This window comes from Cryptomeria japonica, chromosome 9 (genome assembly GCF_030272615.1).
Source record: "Cryptomeria japonica chromosome 9, Sugi_1.0, whole genome shotgun sequence".
Taxonomy (NCBI): Eukaryota; Viridiplantae; Streptophyta; class Pinopsida; order Cupressales; family Cupressaceae; genus Cryptomeria; species Cryptomeria japonica.
Genome location: NC_081413.1, coordinates 695,985,882 through 696,003,519, shown reverse-complemented (window position 1 = coordinate 696,003,519; position 17,638 = coordinate 695,985,882).

Here is a 17,638-nt window from a genome sequence, read left to right as displayed (position 1 = left end):
ATAGTGGAGTAGTATTGGAAGTTGGAATAGTTGATAGATCCATTCCAGCAATAGATTCAAAAATTGTCTCACATGAGTTATATGTGAGATTCTAGTAATTAGTGACTCTTTAGCCCAAGAGGAGGAAGGCATTGATCAGTCATTAAGTTACATTTAATCAATTCAAATATTTACATGTTCAGTTTTAGTTTGAAGATATAAGAAGGAAACAAAAATAGGAAATGGGGATAAATAGAAGAAGCTAAAGAATTTTATCTCGGAAAAGAGATATCATTTTGAGATAAACAATCAAAATTAGAATATAGTAGAGAGGCACAATCTAGGTGGCTGCAAGAAGTTGAGTCCCACTTTTGGGCAAAAAGTGGAAGTGTTTTCTCTGTTTTTCAAATTTTCTGTCGATTGATGTCAAAATTTGATGCACTTAGAGATTGAATCCCAAAAAACTTCAGTAATAGAAAATGTAGTGCTTGAAGCCTAATTTTCAAATGTAATTTATTTTAATACCCACATTCTAAAAATCCCTTTTTAGTAGCCATGTTTAAAAACCAGTTTTTCAAAATGCCTGTTTCAGGACTATACCACACATGTGTACGACCACCCTTTTTTGATGCAAATAAATTAATTTTTGCAAATACTTCTGGGAAATGATACCTAAGACACCAAATATTGATGAGAATATTTTTTCTTATTTTTTTATCGAATATATTTTTTTTAATTAATTTTTAACTGACAATAAAGTATATTTTCAAAACATCGGGTGTACGACCACCATAATTTGATGAAAATTTTATATTTTTCAATTTTTTTTTTTAATATTTAAAAGAATTGTATGTAGATTGATGTCATATAATTTATTTTTCTAAAATCCTAAAAACAAAAAAGTTATTAAAGTTTTAGTGAACCTTGGTATTTTAGGTTTAGGTTCCACTTTTGATTAATAAATAATACAAAAATAGTAAAAATAATCTTATCACTATGAAATTTACATTTCTGAAATAAAGACGCTGAAATCTCTAATGGGTTTTCGTTTCGTCAAAAAAATCAATCAGAAAGGCCCTCAAAAAATTAGGCCAAGGTAGAAATCTGATGTCGTTTTACCTTAATCATTTTTTTGGAGGTCCAAGCATAGGCTTGGTGGTACCAAGCCTCTCCTGAAGAAAAAAACAATGCTAAGGTCCCCTAATTTTAACAAACGGGCCCCCGTTTCGCTTTGTACCATTGAAATCAAAATGGGCACCCGTTTCATTAAATAACGGGCGTCCGTTTCTAAAAAGATCCGTTGGGCCAGAATCTGGCCCACAAACACAAATCCCAATGATTTAATGATTTTTCAATCATTGCCTGACAAGTACGATCTGCAAAGAGAATGCTTTGATTAATCATTCTCTTTGTTTGTCTTATTGTTGATTTGGTAAGGAGATCAATTCGAATTCAAATTTTGGTGTATCCATGGGATCAAATCAATGCACGAAGAGGCAAAGGAAGGTTCTGACAACTGAGGAGATTGCAGCAAATAGGGAGGAGGCAATGCATCAACAAGAGAGAAGATCAAGAATGAGACAAGGAGCTTCAAGTTCCACAATCATTTCAGAAGAGGAGAACATCAATGAGACCATAAATGATGATGAAGGAAACACAATAGAACCATTTAATTCAAGTGCATCTTCTAATCCATTATTGGATACATGTATGTCTTCACAGCTCTATGTTTTTTCTCATGAAGAAATTGGTGATTTAGTAGAATCAGGTTACTTATTAAATGAAATTCTAATTGAAAATAAAACCCCAAATGAAATTAGAACTCAAGTTGAAACTGAAATTGAAATCCAAATTGAAACCCCAAATGAAACTAGATCTCAACTTGAAACTGAAATTGAAACCGAATTTGAAACTCCAAATGAAATTAAAAATCCACCTGCAACTAAAACCAATAATGTGTATGTAGACATGGAAACACCAATTGAAAATTAAACCCAAGAAGAAGGACGAGTCTTTAAAACAAGTTGTATCAACTGTTGCTAGCGCCTTTGATACAATTGGAAAGAAAAGTCGTTATAAAGATAAAAATGTGGCATGACGGGCAATAACAACAGCTTTAGTAAGCCAAACAACTTCTAATAAAAGAATGATGAGTAACATAAGTGGATATCTTAATATTCATCGCAAAACTTTGTCAAGAGCTATAAAAAGGAGTTAATTTTGAAAGTGATCCGGCAAAAAAATTGTGGACTTTTAGTGGTAGACTACCAAGGTTTGATATGAAACTTACTGGTGAAGTCAAAAATTTGATCGAAAAATTTTGGCACGATGATACGAGAGTATCACCTAATGTTAGAGATGTTCTTAAATTAAGAGTTGGGTCAAAAATTCGTGATCCACATCCAAAACACCTATTGGACATGACTCAAACCGAATTGTATAAAAAAAATTTGGATGTTAAGGTGTTGACTATTAGCATTTGTCAAAGGTCTTTTGAAAAGTGTAAACCTTGGTATGTTCAAATTAACAAGGAAAGAGTCACATGTTGTTGCAAAACTCATGTTCAATTTTGCTACCATTATGATGTATTTCGATATATACGTGTTACCATGCATAGTAATGGAATGTTCCAAGAATGTGGTATAAATATACCACCTGAAACTATAAAGGATTTTATTTCAAGTTTGTTTTGCAACCCACTAAATGAACAAAAATTTCTTTTCAATGCATGTGTTTCTGGTGTATGTGATATATGTGGCAATCTTGCATTGTTGGATGAATGTTTGCATGAAAATATTTCAAATGATTTTGGACAACAATTAGTTGATGTTAAAAGATTTAAAACTATTGAGTATCCACTGAAGGATGGAAAGGTTGGAAAACGATGCGGTCTAATCACTAAACAAGTTAGTGTTCATGCATTTATGAATGAATTCAAGAGTAACATCGTACCTAAATATGTTAAACACACTCAAAATGCTAGATGGCTCAATGGTCAATTTCGAATATGTAAGGATACATTTCCTGTTGGTAGTATACTTTTAGTTGTTGACTTTGCAGAGAACTACACGCTTGCACCACAAGATGAGGTCCAATCACAATACTACAATTCAGTGCAAGTATTGATTTTTGTCCATATTGTCTATAGGCATGCACCAGATAGTACACAAGAGGATTGCAAAATTTTGAGAGAGTACCATTTCTATATGAGTGATAATAAATTACACTCATCTGAGTTTGTCTAGTATTGCTTCAAGACCTTTTTTCAGAATTTGAGGGAGAGAGAAATTCAGATGACACAACATCTAATATGGTTTGATAATTGCACAGGGCAATTCAAGAATGCTAGAATGTTTTATTGGTTGAGTAGGATTCATAAGAAAACTAATATCGAACACATGTAGAGTTTCTTTTAGGCTAGACACAGGAAAGGAGAACATGACGGTGCCGGTGCATGTGTTAAGAGAGTCCTTTGCAGAGAGCAACTCAAATTTGAGGAAAAGGCTAAATTTAAATATGCAAGTGCAATTGTGGATTGGTGTAGTGCAAATTTATCCATAGGATCAAGTCAAAACTCTACAATTAGACGTTTCTTCTGGCTAGTTAAAGAGGAGAATATCCTTTCGAGATATGATTGTGATACAATCAATGGGTCAGCTAAATGGCATTCATTTAAGAGTTCTAATTCTAACACTTGGACTATATGGACTAGAGAGCTTGCATGTTTTTGTCAATTTTGTGTTGCAGGTGAATGGGAAGAATGTGAGAATATGGAATGGGTCAAAGAATGGCAACACAAATCCTTAACACCTAGTGAGACACAATATGAAGATGTTAGAAGAAATGAAGACCCACATCATGCATTTGCATCAGAAGATTATGATCGTGTTTCAGACCTCATACAACCTGGTAATTTAATTCAATTTCTTGTTTATAACTTTAAATTATATATTTTTATGTATTGTCATATAATTTATGATTACATATTTGAATTATAAATTCTAACAAGTTTTATTTCTACATGTACTTAAATTTGTTTTCTAGGACATGTGTATGTTGTTGTTGCACCTGAGGATAATGATGACCAGGTTGAGTATTGGCTAGCTAGATGTGTAGAACCTAAGTAAAAGTTGATATGTGATCAAGTAGATGATGATGGTTTTCAGTATCCAGTAGAGTCTGTTGTGGTAGTTGGCACATGGCTATGCAAATACTTAACAAGAAGGAATGGCTTACCAGCTTATGAAGACTACCAATCAGAAAAGAAGATTATACACTATTCTCATTTGGTGGTGGCAACAAACATCAAATTAGAAAGATACAAAGGTAGACCTGCTAATAAGGTATTGTGGACACTTTCAGTAGAAGAGCATGAGGCAATCATAGACGTATTGCAGAAAAGAGAGGATGCAGATGGTACATTAGGTTGAATCAAATTTATATGCATGTAAGTTTGTGTTACTTGTGTGAACTCTTTTATATTTAATCATGATAATTGTTTTTCTTTGTCCCTTTAACATTGTATTTGTCTACATTTGATACAATTTTGGTTTCATAAACAACATTGTATTAGTTATCTTCTTCTTAATGTTATTTTGTGCACATTGTAATTGTGTTACAATTGAATTCTATTTTTTTATGATATATTTATTTTATCGTAATCTCTTCATAGGTTAATTGTAAGCTCAAAGATAGAATTATGTCTAAAATATGACAATTCTATATTTATCATTGTATGACAAATATATATTTATAGTGTGATTTTTTATTTTACTACCATTCTAGTGCATCCTATCTCTCACTCTCTTTAGCCATCCTCCATTCTATCCATGCTTTTCATACCACTACTATCCGCACTTATAAACCTTCAATACACTAGTAAAGTAGTGTGGTCAACTTAAGAGGAAAGTGGATACTATGTTTGTAGCTCTTACTCTATTACACATTTTGCATTCGAGGTTGTTACACACTCATTGCCCAATGGCTTTGTTATAGCTATATAAATGAATTATATTATGAAAAAGGAGGTCACAATGTTCACCTACCATCTTTCAATGTAATTATTCCATATAGCATAGCTTCCTTTACTTATTCCAACCCTTCAAAATGTCAAAAGAATTATGCATATCAAAAAGAAATTGACAAGAAAGAATCTATGTCTACTTCCAATCAAATGTCTATGACATCTAATTTTGTATCACTCAAAAATCAAGGGCTAGGAAATTTACAAAGCTTAGAAAATCATTGAATAATGTTCTTCAAACCTTCCTAATAATTTGGTTAGCCTTAGTTTCATCAATCTATTGGATTCCTCTATAAGATTAATTTATAATTAATAATCCTTTTATAATTTTCATATCAAATTTATATGCATGTAAGTTTGTGTTACTTGTGTGAACTCTTTTATATTTAATCATGATAATTGTTTTTTTTGTCCCTTTAACATTGTATTTGTCTACATTTGATACAATTTTGGTTTCATAAACAACATTGTATTAGTTATCTTCTTCTTAATGTTATTTTGTGCACATTGTAATTTTGTTACAATTGAGTTCTAATTTTTTATGATATATTTATTTTATCGTAATATCTTCATAGATTAATTGTAAGTTCTTGGTTTTATTATTATTTTAAGAATAGGATGTTATTGTAAATTGGGATAATTATTTTATTGAATTATAAACTGTTGCACTATAAGATGATCAATCACAATGTTAAAATATAAAGTCATAAATAGATCACATAACAAGTCATAAATAAAATGTCCTATATACAATCACATAACAATTCCTGGTGACATAATAACAATTCTTGAAAAAAAAATAAGGAAATGACATTAAAAAAAGTCCAAATAACATAATAACAAAACAACATCACATATATAATCACTAGAGTGCGTGAAAACACATAACACGACCTGATATCATAATAGCAACGAAATGACATAATAAAAAGTCCTATATATAATCACATAACAACAAGTCCTATATATAATCACATAATAACAAGTCCCAGGATAACATAACAAGTGTCATCATAAAAAGTCCATAATACAATAACATGACATGATCTAAAATATATAATCTAAGAACTCGAGTGCATCTCATCTGCAGCCCTCTTCACTCCACATGAAGGTGGCTGAGATGAATCATCTTGTTGCACGTGGTCCTAAGATGCACCATCTTGTGTGTGTGCAATATCAGTGTCTCCACCCTCTTGTGCAGTATCAGTGACTCCACCCTCCTGTGCAATATCAGTGTCTCCACCCTCATATACAAGAAAAGTGGTTGCAGTCAAGTCCTACAAAAAAAGCAGTGTACATCAATTTTGATAATCTCTATAAAAGCCAGGTACACGATATAAACAAATTAGAAATTATTTTTCTAATCATCACCGCAAATGACAATGTCGATGGTTGCATCTGGCTCAATCCCATAGCCATACCAATACTGGTAGTGGTATCGACCTGAACAACATATATAAAGCATGAATCAAACTTGTATATATACATAAATTATAAAGTATATATATATAGACTACAAGATTATCGCAGAAAAGCATACATGTGATGTAGGCAAAGTAACTGATGGACGAGGGCGTACATGTGATGAACCATCAAACAATCCAGAAGCCTACAATTGCAAAAAATAACGAACATGAATCAAAGTTGTACATAAATTAGTAAGCATATAAACATTTCAAATTAATGGATGAAAAACATACTAGTGGTATATGAGGCTGAGCCTCAGCAGTCCACGGGTCTCATGAAGAACTACCCACCTTGATGCTACACGAAGCACCTTACAAAATTGAAAAAACATATCATACACATCATTACATTAAAAAAAATTATTATTTATTTTAAATGTACATATCAATACAATGTATCTAGATGAAAGTGCATACCGTAAATGGGGCACCAACATCTCTAGGCATTGAGGTAACATGATGTTGGTTCCTCAAAGACGTGGTATGATCCATCCTCTGTTCAGAAAAAAATGACTCATGTTATGGTTCATATGTGTATATATAAAGAATTTAATATTGCACTGTAAATTATATAAATAAATTTGTACCTCTGTAGGTTGATCATCGTTTGCCCACAGAAGATCAACATATGAAGAGACGACATCAGTATGTACAGCCTCCTCGGCATCATCATGACCACCATGGGCAGCATCAACATCATCAAAATCACCATCTCCTCCAGGGGAAACCTCACTCTGTGGACCTATACATACATCCTCACAGCTCGTGCAAACATGTGCTAAGCTAGGGGCAGCCCTCACCTCACGCAACTATTGTACCAAATTTCCCAACAGGGCACTCAATGAACCTAGAGCAGAATCCACTGCTCAATGATGGGCAGGTGCTGGAACAACTGGTGATGGAAGAGGAACCAATGGATCATCGCGCACACGGTTTCTAACCTTGTCACTCAATTTTACTCATGGCCTATCCTGGGGCATGCCTCTCCCAACCCCCTGAAATGATCTAATATCAAAGTAATTGGGCTTTTTACCTAGTTCAAATTCGGCCCATAATTTCTTCAAAAAATACATTGGGACCTCATGATTGGAGTGTGGACCATCCACCACTGCTCCCAAAAGTGTCTAGCAATGTCTGGGTGCCTACACCATCGAATAGAGATTTGTGGCTTCTTCGGATCTATCTCTTCACCCATCTTAGGGTTCACAAAATATTGTTTCAAATCCATTTTTGTTATTTTCAATTCATTGACTTGTTTGTATGTGAGGCCATCAGCATAAAATGCACGCAATCCCTCCCGCCAACTACGATAGCTATCCAGCTCACTATCTAAAGCCTGCACAAACTGTACAATGCCTTGCATACTATCTGCAAGGCATAACAACTGCGGAGGTGGATGAGGCTCATGTCTAACAGTATGGATATCTCTAATCAAAGAATCAATATTCATCCTAATTGTCTGCCTCAACTGATCAGGTGGAGGTGGAGGTGGAGGTGGAGGTGGAGGTGGAGGTGGAGGTGGTACTAGAACTAATAGCTCATCTATCTCAAACTCATCCATTATGTGAAAATAATCTGCATATATATACAAACATGAAAATTTACAATTACAAACTATTTAATTTACATTTCACCTTCCAAAAAAACTTATAATTAAATACAATTTAGCAACTTAAATATAAAAAAAGGAAACTCACATAGATCTATAATATTATTAATAGGTGGGTAATAATAAGCATCATTTAATAAATATTATCCACTTAAATCAAAGTATAAGAAATATTCTACAAAATAAAACATCATAATGCCCATGCAACTCAAACAATACTTTTTAACATCTAAAGATGAATTAGTATAAGTTCCATCAAAATCATAAAAATAATCATGAGAGAGAGAGAGAATAGATAATGAATAAATGACTCCATTGATTTAGATAATGAAGGTAACTTCCATGGAATTACAATTTAGTACCCTTGCAATATTTAACCATTATTGTCAATTAGGCTACCACTTTATATTTTTAACTTCATAGGATTCAATTCAACTACTCTCTTTTGGTTAAATTAACTAAATTCATTAGTCATAAGTTATATCTATGAACTTGTCAATACATGTACTACTTTGTTGTGTTCTTTGCTAGAATCATTGGATGATTTAGTGATCGCAACTAGTAGTACTACACTAAGTTGAAGCTTGAATAAATAGTAGGTTCTCTACTCTTGGAGGAGTTAAAACAAAAAAAAAAAAAAAAAATTTATATTCAATTTTATATTGGTATTTTCTTGTTCAAAGTCGCAACCCACAAAATGTGATTCCAATATTGATCTATATTTGATTCTTATTTTTATTAAATCTGCCACTAGTGTGATTTATGTCCTCTTAACTTAAATCAAGCTATGTAAATTTAAAGCCTTGTAACTTTTGATAGAGAGCATATTTTTTCATGCTTCATGTGGCATTGAAAAGGTGGTTCATAAATCTTCATCGATCACACAATTATTTTCTAGAATATTCCCTCGTATTTTATATTTTATTTTTTGTGACTTCACATTCTAGTCATTTACTTAGACATCTTGGCACTTGAAAATGAACGTCTTACATGAGATGAATTTGTTTGATATGTATTGATTTTATTGATCTTTTAAATTTTTATTTGAGGAGTTATCATAGGTTTTGATAACTTAATGATGAATGAATAGTACCAAATCGGTACTGAGAGGGGGGGGGTGAATCAGTACAGGCAAAAACACAACCTTAACCGGTTTGTCAACTAACACTTATGCACTGACAGACAAACAGCAGCACCGGTCCTTCAACAGAGTTCAACCGGCAAAACCCAGTGTGACTAAGACAAGCAAAGACCAGTTGACACTTATCTTCTCATATAATCTAACTCTTCATTCCCATTTCATCCTAATGCATGAACAAGCAATCTACCATCAAAGATGTATATATTACAGCAAGATCAACATGCATCACCACTTAATCAGAAAACAATCATAACATCACATGAAGAAAGCATCACACATGACACACATATTTTTCACATGGAAACCCAACTGGGAAAAACCACAGTGGGGATGAATACCCACAAGCTTGTTTTTGAACTCTTTAGAAGTCCGCTCTGTTAGGAGCCTTGTCCGGTTAAAGACAGATACAATAGGTTATGTTAGGAACCGATCCTGTTAGGGATCACCGGGTTAAGGGATGGCTACAATACCTGGTTAAGGGTTAAACCCTGTTAAGGGTACCTTGTTAAAGGATTTCAAGAACTCAATAGATAAAGGATATCAATGACTTAGTAGCTTCAAGTTACCCTGTTAAAGGATTTTCAACAAGTCGGTTAAGGCTACCCTGTTAGGGGATTTCACAACTATTGAAGTGGTTAAAGATCAACAGGTATATCAATGACCTGATAATAGCACTCAATGCCAATGCAAATCTATTTGAGCTCCTCTTCACCTTCTGCACTTACACTTTGTAGATATAACTTCTCTCCTCTGGTCTGGCAAGAATCATGTATCTCTTCTCTTAGATATACACCCACAACTTTTGCCAACAACCTCTGAGAGAATCACAACATCGACCTTATAGGACAATAGACAGGCCGGTAGCATAAACCCTAAACCCTAGACCTGTTAGGTAAAGGAATTCAAACAGTTCAATCATGACCATTGATCATACTGTATTGAATGCAACAGTCTTGATCCAATCTCAAGACATTCTCCATCGTTCGTTTTCCATCGATTTCATGGTGGCTGATAACCCATCAAACGTTATCACCGTTTACAGACTTCGCACATTCCCGAGGTAGATAGGAACACTCTTCTTTATGCTTGATCCTTCACATGCACAAGGCTTACGTGGCAACACTATCTGTTCTTCGTTATCATGCTAACTTCATCACATAAAGTCACCTTGAAGCACTCCAACTGGAAACCCTGAAGTTGAGACCACCAACCGGTAGTCATGCACTGCTTCCATGTGTCGGTTCCCATAGCCTTATGTCGGTTCACCTTGAACAAGCACACCACTTCACTTTGGTATAGATACCAGTTCACAATGTTATACCGGTTCTTACATATGCCTATTCACACATCTTCAGTGTATTGACATCAATGACAACATGCAATGTCATTATGTCCACATACCGGTTCACATAATGCCAACAATCTCCCCCTTTGGCATTGATGGCAATATACAAATATATCTCTCTGCTAACTCATCTTCTCCCCAATTTCTGTAGATATCTTCTCTACTACACTTTTTCTCCCCCTTGACACAATGCCAAAGTGGAGGCACGCGCATCCCTATTCCATTATGTTGCTCCCCCTGACGAGTAGCATCCTTCAACACATCAATCAACAAAAAAAAATTTGACTATGCAATACCTGACTGATGTGGAACAAATACTTTTAATTTACATCTTGAAGGGGCAGTACCCCCAATTCACCTCTTAAATACACAAATGTAGTCTTTGGGAGAGGCTTCGTGAATATGTCTGCTAACTGCTCCTTACTGGAAACATGTTCCAGTGCAATCTCTTTATTCTGAACCTTTTCCCTCAAGAAATGATACTTAAGCTCAAAATGCTTGGTTCTAGAATGTAAAACCGGATTCTTTGAAATATTGATAGCACTTGTGTTATCACAGAATATACTTACCGGTTCAGATATAGGGATTTTGAAGCCATCTAATACATGCTTCATCCAGATTGTCTGAGTGCAGTTCATGAAAGCTGCAACATACTTTGCTTCCACTGTAGACTGAGAGATACAGCTCTGCTTCTTACTCATCCATGAGACCATTCTACCACCAAGAAAGAATGCACCACCGGTTGTGCTTTTCCAGTCATCCACATTACCTTCCCAATCAGCATCTGTGAATACTTTCAGGTTGAAATCATGCACTAACAGACAAACAGCAGCATCGGTCCTTCAACAGAGTTCAACTGGCAAAACTGAGTGTGACTGAGACAAGCAAAGACTGGTTGACACTTATCTTCTCATATAATCTAACTCTTCATTCCCATTTCATCCTATTGCATGAACATGCAATCTACCATCAAAGATGTACATATTACAGCAAGATCAACATGCATCACCACTTAATCAGAAAATAAGCATAACATCACATGAAGAAAGCATCACACATGACACACATCTTTTTCATGTGGAAACCCAACTAGGAAAAACAATGGTGGGGATGAATACCCACAAGCTTGTTTTTGAACTCTTTAGAAGTTCGCTCTATTAGGAGCCTTGTCCGATTAAAGATAGATACAATAGGTTCTATTAGGAACCGATCCTATTAGGGATCACCCAGTTAAGGGATGGCTACAATACCCAGTTAAGGGTTAAACCCTGTTAAGGGTACCTTGTTAGAGGATTTCAAGAACTCAATACCTAAAGGATATCAATGACTCGGTAGCTTTGAGTTACCCTGTTAAAGGATTTTCAACAAGTCGGTTAAGGCTACCCTGTTAGCGGATTTCACAATTGTTGAAGTGGTCAAAGATCAACAGGTATATCAATGACCTGATAATAGCACTCAATGCCAATGCAGATCCACTTAAGCTCCTCTTCACCTTCTGCACTTACACTCTGCAGATATAACTTCTTTCCTCTGGTCTGGCAAGAATCACGTATCTCTTCTCTTAGATACACACACACAACTTTTTCCAACAACCTTTGAAAGAATCACAACATCGACCTTATAGGACAATAGACAGGCCAGTAGCATAAACCCTAAACCCTAGACCTGTTAGGTAAAGGAATTCAAACGATTCAATCCTAACCATTGATCATACTATATTGAATGCAATAGTCTTGATCCAATCTCAAGACATTCTCCATCATTCATTTTCCACCGATTTCATGGCGGCTGATAACCCATCAAACATTATCACCATTTACAGACTTCGCACATTCCCGAGGTAGATAGGAACACTCTTCTTTATGCAAGATCCTTCACATGCACAAGGCTTACGTAGCAACACTATCTGTTCTTTGTTATCATGCTAACTTCATCACATAAAGTCACCTTGAAGCACTCCAACCGGAAACCTTGAAGTTGAGACCACCAACCGGTAGTCATGCATTGCTTCCATGTGTCGGTTCCCATAACCTTATGCCGGTTCACCTTGAACAAGCACACCGCTTCACTTTGGTACAAATACTGGTTCACAGTGTTATACTAGTTCTTACATATGCCAATTCACACCTCTTCAATGTATTGACATCAATGACAACATACAATGTCATTATGTCCACATACCGGTTCACATAATACCAATAATCTCCCCCTTTGGCAATGATGGCAATATACAAATATATCTCTCTGCTAACTCATCTTCTCCCCAATTTCTGCAGATATCTTCTCCGCTACACTTCTTCTCCCCCTTGACAACAATGCCAAAGTGGAGGCACACGCATCCCTGTTCCATTATGCTACTCCCCCTGACGAGTAGCATCCTTCAACACATCAATCAACAAAAAAAAAATTGACTATGCAATACCTAACTGATGTGGAACAAATACTTTTAATTTACCTCTTGAAGGGGAAGTACCCCCAATTCACCTCTTAAATACACAAATGTAGTCTTTGGGAGAGGCTTGGTGAATATGTCTGCTAACTGCTCCTTACTGGAAACATGTTCCAGTGCAATCTCTTTATTCTGAACCTTTTCCCTCAAGAAATGATACTTAAGCTCAAAATGCTTGGTTCTAGAATGTAAAACCGGATTCTTTGAAATATTGATAGCACTTGTGTTATCATAGAATATACTTACCGATTCAGATACAGGGATTTTGAATCCATCTAATACATGCTTCATCCAGATTGTCTGAGTGCAGTTCATGAAAGCTGCAACATACTTTGCTTCCATTGTAGACTGAGAGATACAACTCTGTTTCTTACTCATCCATGAGACCAATCTACCACCAAGAAATAATTCACCACTAGTTGTGCTTTTCCAGTCATCCACATTACCTGCCCAATCAGCATCTATGAATACTTTCAGGTTGAAATCATTGATGTATGGGTACCACAATCCATAGTCAACTGTTCCCTTTAGATACCTAAGAATCCACTTGACTGCAACCAAGTGGGATTCTCTTGGACTTTTCTGGAACCTTGCAGTAATGCCAACTGCATGTGCAATATCTGGTCTGCTATGCCCTACATAATGCAACTTACCAATCATTGATCGATATTCCTTCTCATCAACCAATGCGGAATCATCCTCTTTTGATAATTTACAACTGGTCACCATCGGTGTACCAACCGGTTTGCTATCTTCCATGCCAAAGGTCTTCAACACCTCTTTGACATATTTGGACTGAGTGATAAAGATTCCATCTTTCATCTACTGGATCTCCAGTCCAATGAAGAACTTAATCTCCCCTATGAGTGACATCTCAAACTCTTCATCTCATCAGCAAACTCATGACTCATCTTGTCATCTCCACCAAAGATAATGTCATCAACAAAAACTTCACAGATCAGGATCTGATCTCCTTCAGATTTCAAGTAGATATTGCTATCTTCACTTGTTCTCTCAAATCCAGTCTTCACAAGATGGGAATGTAGATGTTCATACCATGCCCTAGGTGTCTGCTTTAGACCATATAAGGCTTTATGTAGCTTGCACACCATATCACTGTCTTCAGATAGGGAAAACCCATATGGTTGCTCTATATGCACCTCCTCTTCTAGTACACCATTTAGGAATACAGATTTTACATCCATTTGATATACCTTGAATCCTTTAAAAGCTACATATGCAAGAAGCATACGAACTCCTTCCAATCTGGCTACAGGAGCAAAGGTTTCTCCATAGTCTTCTCCTTCTTCTTGAGTATATCCTTTGCACACCAATCTGGCTTTGTTCCTAATCACTTTGCCATCCTCATTCAGCTTGTTCCTGAACACCCATTTGGTGCCAATGACATTTTTATGCTCTGGTCTAGGTACCAAGGACCATGTACCATTTTTCTCTATCTGGTCAAGTTCCTCTTCCATTGCCTTGATCCAGTCTTCATCTTTATGAGCCTCTTTGAATGATTTAGGCTCAAATTCAAAGATCATACATGAGTTTTCTCTGATCTTTCTTCTTGTAAGGATTCCTGCATCCTTATCTCCTATGATCTACTTAGGATCATGATTCAACTTGACATACCAAGGAATAGTCTTGACTGGTTCTTCTTGCTTTTCCTCTTCATCCTCATCTTCATCAGTATCAGCATTCACTAGTTCAGGAACACTATTATTGGTACTTGGTTGACTGACAAGCGATTCCCAGAAGGTTGCAACTGGTTCATTTACAACTTGCTCACTGTCGGTTTCCTCTGGTTTCTCAGAGGTTTCATCAACTCTCACATTGATACTTTCCATAATTCTCTGAGTCCTATTATTGAAACACTTGAGAGCTTTACTCTTGGTGGAATATCCTAGGAATATTCCCTCATCACATTTAGCTTCAAACTTGCACTGATGTTCACTCCTCTTGATGTAACATTTGCTACCAAATACCCTAAAGTAGCTAACCATAGGTGTCTTATCGGTCCAATACTCATAAGGAGTTTTATCCTTACCTTTCTTGATGAGTACCCGGTTCATTGTGTAGACTGCAATGCTTACCACTTCTCTCCAAAAGGTGTGAGCTACCTTTCCTTGAATCAACATGGTTCTGACTGCTTCAACCACAGTCCGGTTATTTCTCTCTGCTAGGCCATTCTGCTGTGGAGTCCGGGGGGCAGACAGTTGCCTCTTGATGCCAAATTCTTCATAATACTTGTTGATTTCACTGGAAGTGAATTCCCCTCCTTGATCAGTTCTGAGGCACTTGATCCTTTTACCACTTTCCTTCTCCACTAATGCTCTGAAAGCTTTGAACTTCACAAAGGCTTCAGACTTGTCTTTCAAGAATGTGACCCACATCATTCTTGAGCAGTCATCAGTGAGAATCATGAAGTACCTATCACCCTACATACTTCTAGTTTTCATAGGACCACACAAATCAGTATGCATAAGATCAAGCAAGTTGTCAGTAGTGAAAGATTTACCCTTAAAGGTTGAGGAAGACATTTTCCCCAATTGACACTCTTTGCACAAGGTATTATCCGGTTTTCTTATCACCGGCAACCCTCTAACTACCTTGATCTTACTAGCCTTCACAATGTTATCAAAGTTAACATGGAAGAGTCTCCTATGCCATATCCAACTATCATCAAATTTAGCCATAAGACATGTACTTACATTCGCATTCAGCTGAAATAGGTTACCTTTGGTCTGCATACCGGTAGCCACAATTTCGCCATTCTTTCCTTTGATTCTGCACACTCCATTCTTGAATTCTAGAGTGAGACCACTGTCATTCAGCTGGGCAACACTCAGAAGGTTGTGTCTGAGACCATCAACCCAATATACATTGTCAGCACTACTCTTTCCATTCAGAGAGATGGACCCTTTTCCTCTAACCATACATGGTGCATCATTGCCAAAATGAACCACACCACCATCATACTCTTCCAAGGATAGAAACTTGCTCCGGTCACCAGTCATATGGTGAGAGCAACCACTGTCAGTAATCCACTCATTGGAATTATCAAAGTAGGAGACAAGAGCCTTCTTGTCTGACACATCTTCCTTTACAGCAACAAACACAATGTCTTCATTATCTTCATCTTCTGATTCCTCATCTGTGACACCTTCATCAACTACAACAAAACAGTTTCTCTAGTTTCCTCCTTTGAATTTCCTGAATCTTTCCGATTTATCCTTGTTGTCACTATTAGGATAGTTCATAGCAATATGTCCTATCCAGTTACATGAAAAACATTTCAAATGGATCTTACCTCTGTATTTACCGGTTCCTTTTGGAAATTTCCTGGCAAGAAGAGCTTCAAATTCCATCAGAAACTCCTCATCATCCATTACTCTTCTCTATCTTGGTTCACTACTAGTGCTTGCTTCTTTTCCTTTCCTGGATGGTACAGCAGAAGCTCTAAAAGTTGATTCAGTCTTTTGAACACTGCCATCAAAACTATTTAGCTCATAGGCTGTCAACTTTGCTATGATGGAGTCCAAGGACACCTTAGTCTTGTCTATTGATCTCAGTTCCTAAATAGCAGCAACCCTTATTGCATAGACCGGCAATAGGGATCTCGGGACTTTGCTTACCACAGTGGAATCTTCTATTTTACCACCTACACTCTTGATATCTCCGACAACAGTTTTGATTCTAATACCATACTGTTGAATGGTTTCACCTTCAACCATTCGCATGTCTTCAAACTTTCCTCTAAGGCTTTCTTCCTTAGCTTGTTTTACATGCTCATCACCTCCATAGATATTTTCAAGAGCATCCCATACCTCTTTGGGATTTACCTTATCTTGGACATCAATGAACTCAATATCAAATAAACTACTGATTAGGGCTTCCATGACTTGCCCATTCTCCTGTATCTCTCTCTTTTGATCATCGGTGATAGTACCAGTAGGGGCAACATAGGGATTCTCAACATAGCTCCAGTGTTGAGCACCCATGCTTCTGATGTATATCTTCATTCTGTCTTTCCATATACTGAAATTTTCTTTGTTAAACTTTGGACCTTCCCTCTTCATCATTACAACAGGATCTTTCCCTCAAGCGGTTAAGCTTACAACACAGAGGACCTAGAGGATGCTCTGATACCAATTGATAACTTAATGATGAATGAATAGTACCAAACCGGTACTGATAGGGGGGGTGAATCAATACAGGCAAAAATACAACCTTAACCGGTTTGTCAACTAACACTTATGCACTGATAGACAAACAGCAGCACTGGTCCTTCAACAGAGTTCAACCGGCAAAACCCGGTGTGACTGAGACAACCAAAGATAATCTAACTCTTCATTCCCATTTCATCCTAATGCATGAACAAGCAATCTACCATCAAAGATGTACATATTACAGCAAGATCAACATGCATCACCACTTAATCAGAAAACAATCATGACATCACATGAAGAAAGCATCACACATGACACACATATTTTTTACGTGGAAACCCAACTGAGAAAAACCACAGTGGGGATGAATACCCACAAGCTTGTTTTTGAACTCTTTGGAAGTCCGCTCTGTTAGGAGCCTTGTCCGGTTAAAGACAAATACAATAGGTTATGT